The following is a 6294-nucleotide window of genomic DNA, read 5'->3' as shown; positions in this document are numbered from 1 at the left end:
GCCCTATGTAACTCTTGGCCTATTAACGGCCCGTGGTGAAACTGGCCCGTAATGAACAGTGTATCACTTTACACCCATTAACGGCCCGTGGTGAAACTGGCCCGTAAAGAACAGTGTATCACTTTATACCCATTAACGGCCCGTTATTCCGTTGGGCCGTTTCCAGCCCATGTTATCTTTCGGCCTTCTCAGAGCCCATTTATTCTTGGGCTATTTTCCAGCATTCGTTTACTTACGGCCCGTTACTGTCATTTTCTGCTTGTGGGCCAAATTCAGCCCGTGGTTACAGTCGGCCCGTTTGTGGTCCGTTAATACGTTGGGCCGTTTTCATAGCGTCATCAAATACGGCCTATTAACGATGGCCCGTTATGGTCGGCCCATGAACGGACGATTCCAACTCTAGCCCGTTTACGGCCAGAATGCGGTCTGTTTGGCCCATGTTTGGCCAATCGATCATACGGCCCGTATAAGGCCCATTGATGATACGGCCCATAGAAGGCCCATTGTTTCTACGGCCCGTAGAAGGCCCACTGTTTCTACGGCCCGTAGAAGGCCCACTGTTTCTACGGCCCGTAGAAGGCCCACTGTTTCTACGGCCCGTAGGAGGCCCAGTGTCACTACAGTAAATATTAGCCCATGGTTATTGTGGCCTAGTTTTAAAAAATAGGTTATTGCAGCCACTAGCAAACCGCAGAAAAAGAACTGCACTGACTACAAGCAAACAAATAAACAAGACAACAAGGAAATAAATAAGCAAGCAACTTACACTAGGCTATCACGGCTATTACACATATTACATCCACTGGGCATCAAAGTTCGCCACCAGTGCAAATATAGGGAACACAACAGCATATAAACGCCGCAGCAAAACAAGTCCAGAACTGAAACCACTTCAGAAGAGCTCAAGAAACAATATCCTGGGTACCCATAATGCTGGCAAGATGCTTAGCAAGCTTATTAACTTTCTCTTGTTTGGCGCTTAAGTCCTCCAGCGCTTGCTGTTGCACCAGAAAGTATGCATCTGAATTCTGCAGGGACTTCCTCAGTCCTTCGGCTTCCTGTCGCATAACATCTGATCGATGTCTTTCAACTTGAAGTTGAGACTCAAGAAGCCGAACTGATTCAGGCAACGAGTTCGAAGAGCTGGTGCCAGCAGTGGTAGCCAGTAACTCGAACACTACATCAAGACAGGACTTTGGGGTTGTCTCAGTGTCTTCAATATAGTTTTTATCAGCTTTCTTGGAGACCAACAGGGATGTCTCACTATCTTGAACCTTATCTGCATTACTTCCTTTACCATTGCATAACAGGGTACTCTTCTCCAATATTTTATCCGCGTTCTAAAAGAGAAACAAACAAACACATCTCAGGTTTACAATGTAGTATATGAAACTCATTTTGGTAAACCAGTTCAGTAGTAAGGTGGACAGGATAACAGCATGAAACAAACATATATCTATGTAGTATGGTCACTGTATGGTCTATATCATTCTAGTTTATGTTGCCAAATCAAGATAGATACAGTTCGAATCATATCTATTTAAGACAAAGCAGCATAGACAGAATATAAGTGTGGGAAACTACACAGCAATAACAACACTTGTAATGTGCATGGCATGAGAACATAACTGTTTATTCAATTGAAACTGAAATCAACATAGAGCAAGTTACAACAGCAAACAGCCAAACACGTTGAAGAAACAGGTTTAAAACATACCTGTTGCGCCATTGGAGTTTCAATTGCATCCTTCAAATTTGAAATTAGTTGGTATCAGTAAATACAGTGATGCAAGAGCAAAGTAGTATGAACCATAGCTACGGAACCTGACCTGAGAACAATTCTTCTTCTGCTTTAAGCGTTGACTTCGGGTTCGGAGTGGTGGTCCTCGTGATTTGGGCACTGCAGTTGCCTTACTAACTGCTCGTGTTTGGGTGCTCTGTGGTGGAGACGGTGCTGTGTCAACGGGAACTGGGTGTCTATCTGCTGGGGTTGGGGTTAGAAGGGGTGTAGCTGGTTCTCTGTCCAACTGGGTAGGGGTACAATCTGCATGAGTGTGGGTTATGTGTGGTGGGGCTGGTTCTTGGGCAAGTACAACCGTGGTTCTATCTGCATCGACAGGTAGCACGATCTTTTCTGAAGACCGTGTTTTTACTCCCACAGATACTGCCATCACTCCCTCCAATTGAAATGGCTGATAAACAAGAAAAGTAATTGAATGTACAGACATTGTAAGATAGACAGGTGCAATGGATAGTAGGGAAGAAAACAGGGCATGAAATAATTCACATTTATGTTGTCTAAGCAAACAGAATAGCAGGACATAATTTCACATATATGATGGCTAATTAAACAGGATAGCATGACACAATTTCACATGTATGATGGCTAACTAAACAGGATAGAATGACATACTTCAAAATATGATGACTATGTAAACAGGATGACATGATATAACTATACGATGTGTCTATTAAAGTGGTTGGCATGCCATAAATCACAAACATGCCGTCGATGGAAACATGATGGCATGATATAATTCACGGATAGAATGACATAATTTAAAATATGATGACTATGTAAACAGGATGAGATGATATAACTATATTATGTCTTTAGAAAATGGGTTGGCATGCCATAATTCAGATACATGCTGTCTATGTAAACATCATGGCATGACATAATTCAAATATATGATTTATATACTAAGGAAGTGAGCAGAGGGCAATCGCATATATGATGTGTCAACTAAGGAGATGGCATTCAATATTGTGTATATGATGTAAAAACTAAGCATTGCAATACAACATATGCATTATATGAGTAATATAACCCTGCCAAGTTTGAGCATACACCTCAGGGGGATAATAGGACTGGTCATCTGCCTCTGAATCCTCCTCTGAAGAGCTATCTGTAACCAGCAAGATATCTGCTTCAGCAGGTAGCATTGTCTGCTCTGAAGACCTTGTTTTCACTCCAGATTTCTCCATCACCAATTCAAATGGCTGATGCACAGGAAGAGCAGTTGAATATACAAACATTGTCGACAAAAGCAATGAGAAATACAAAAAAAGGACGGCATGATATAATTCACATATATGACGCTTGCCTAAACAGCATGGCATTGCATAATTCACATACATAATGCCTTGCAACAAGATAACATTGCATAATTCACATATATAATGTCTTGCAACAAGATGGCATTGCATAATTCACATATATGGTAATTAGACACTAAACAGGTGGCATTCACACAAAGCATGTCTAAACTAAGCAAATGACATAGCAATGCAAGATACCATACGCACGATATGAGCAACATAACCCTGCCAAGTTAGGGCATGCACCTCGGGGGGGGGGGGAATATGACTGGTCATCTGTCTCTGAATCCTCCTCTGAGGAGCTATCGGTAACCAGCAAGACATGCGCTTCGTCAGATAGCATTGTCTGCTCTGAAGACCTTGTTTCCACTCCAGATTTTTCCATGACCGTGCCGAATGGCTGATGCACAGGAAGAGTAATTGAATGTACTAAAATTGTTGACAAATTTAACACGTAATAAAAAATGATGGCATGATATAATTCACATATAAGATGACTGGCTAACCAGGGTGGCATTGCAAAATTCACATATATGATGCCTGGCTAGACAAGATGGCATTGCATGATTCACATATACGATAAAGAAACTAAACAGATGGCATTGACACAAAGCATGTCTAAACTAAGCAGATGACATCTTTAATGTATACAGTAAGCAATGCAAGGCACCATATGCATGATATTACCAACATCAGCATGCCAAGTTAGAGCGAAGACCTCATGGGGTAAATAGGAGTGGTCTTCTCCTTCTGAATCCCCCTCAGAACAGTTATCTTCCTCTTGATTACGATCCGAAATGGGTGGAGGGGGGCTGCCTTTGCGCCCACCATGGAACGACGTCTGCATGAAATTTTATTGCCACGCAAGGCTCGTCTCTTTTGCTCTACATGATCAGTTCCATTGTGTACAATAACTGGCATGCATAGGAATAAAACATAGTGAGATTATGTAAGGAGTGCATGCACAAATCCAGAGTGATGGTAGCAAACTGTGGATAGACCCAAAACCAATGATAGCAGGCAGATAATAGCTTTAGTTAAAAAATACAGATAATGGCTCCTTTAATGTTTGTTTGCACCCAACATGAAACTCATAGTAGACACCGGAGATTAACCAGATAGTAGACAGATAGTACTGATTGCTGCCCCAATATGTACCCCACAACCATTTAAAAACTCAAGTTTCAGCATTAGTTTGGACCTGACTCGGAGTCTAATAGGTGAACACGACGATAATGTAGCATGTCATCATATTAAGCGACGCATAACGTAAGCAGACACGGAAGAGTGCGACCTCTCTTGCGGACCCGTGTAGTCCTCAAGGTCATCTGCTCAGTTGATGATGGTAATGCAGTTGTCGTGGCTGCCGGCGGCGGGGAAGAAGATCTGAGGCGGCGAAAGACAGTCTGGAGAGCGGATCCCTGCTGTGGTGAACCCTTCCGTCGTTGGAGCAGCTGAGCTGGGGTGGAACACAGCGCCGCAGGAGCAGGACAAACCACACAAGGTTTTCTTTGACACATATCTGTAACAGAAGTAATTGAGTAAGGGCTTGTTTGAATTTGAGGATTCTAACAATGCAGGGATAGGAAATAGACAGGAATAGGATAGGAATGCACGTGCAAAACAGAGAATTTAAAAACACAGGATTTCTGCCAATCTGGGTGTTTGATTCACAACAATTGGAAGATCACAGGATGCAAAAAAGCATGGTGAGATTAAGTCAAACCACAAGAAAATGTACGGTTATAATGCTATTATGCTACTATCTCTTAGTCTTGTGCTTGATGAATAGGAATATGAAAAGGAGGAGAAGTGGAAATTAGAATTCCTACGGTTTTTCTTTCAAGGAGACACTAAAGGAACAAATCCTACAGTTTTCCTTTGCTCCATTCCTTTGCACCAAATTCATGAAAAGTAGTACCATAGGAAACTTTCCAATTCCGATGTTTTTCATTCACTTTTCCTTTCAAGCACTGGCGATTCTAGTAGGCAGGCTTGAGCAAGGAAAATCCTACACTAAAAAAATGTTTTTGTGCTACTTCTATTACTTTGGACCCAGGCCACTGCCATACTAGCTCAACTCCCAGGCCCATCGACAAATGCACAGCTCAAACGCGCAGAGATAAATAATGATGGCGTTCAAGAGAGTCCATCACGGATAGCTAAGTTGCCTGGTACCTCACTGCTTGTCATATAGTAGGATAAAATAATCGTATTTCCCGTTACTACGAGTGCTCAGTGGACAATATATATAACATGTAGAGTAAAAAAGAGATGCAACAAGTGTACAACCTCTTTGGCGAAGCCATGTCGATCTCAGCGTGATTGGGTTGGCCGGTGAGGATGCTCCGGCTGACTTGGCTGTCGGAGGAGGGGAAGAAGATCTTAGGCGTCTGGAGATGGAGCCCGAGGTACTGCTCCGCTGTGATGGAGGGTTTCGTCGTTGGAGCAGCTCCGGTGAGTTGTACGACGCCGAGGCTGAAGCAGGACAAGAGAGACAACGAACAACGTTAACCTGAGTGGAATTCTAATAGCATCTCCAATACATGACGTAAAATACATAACCACAAAGTGCTAGATGTAAAATACATCAGCCGCTCATCTCTGAACTTAACTGTCGAAACTGAATTTAACTGTCGAAACTGAACTTAACTGTCGAAACTGAACTTAACTGTCGAAACTGAATTTTGCTGTCGAAACTGAATTTTGCTGTCGAAACTGAATGCACTAGCAAGGTGAGGCTACACGTCGGTCGACTGACTTTTTCATCTCTGGTCAGTCGATTTTGCAGCCGTTGGATACGAAATCAAGGGCCTGCGGTTCATCTTCAACCTCCACCCCCTGAGCCGCCAGCCACCACCGGCCAAACAGCAGCCCCCCGCCGCCCGCGGCCGGCGGTGCGCCGCCCCGCCCGCCCCGAAAACACTCCCCACCGCCGGTCCGCTGCCGCCCCGGCCATCCCTCTAGGCCCCCCCGTGCCGAGCTTTCTTTGGCGATCCCCACGCCACCGCCCCGCCAACGCCCCGCCACCGCCGGCGACCACCGCCCCCATCCTGAACCCTAAGATAGATAGTGGGGTACCTCTCCGGCGAGCCCCCCTCCCCGCTGCGGCTGGTTCTTCCTTCACCCCGGCGAGCCCCCCCACCCCCTGAAAATCGACTAACCCAAAAGTTGATTCAGTCAACTGAAGTG

Source organism: Triticum aestivum, chromosome 1D (genome assembly GCF_018294505.1).
Source record: "Triticum aestivum cultivar Chinese Spring chromosome 1D, IWGSC CS RefSeq v2.1, whole genome shotgun sequence".
NCBI lineage: Eukaryota > Viridiplantae > Streptophyta > Magnoliopsida > Poales > Poaceae > Triticum > Triticum aestivum.
This window is presented reverse-complemented; position numbering follows the sequence as displayed.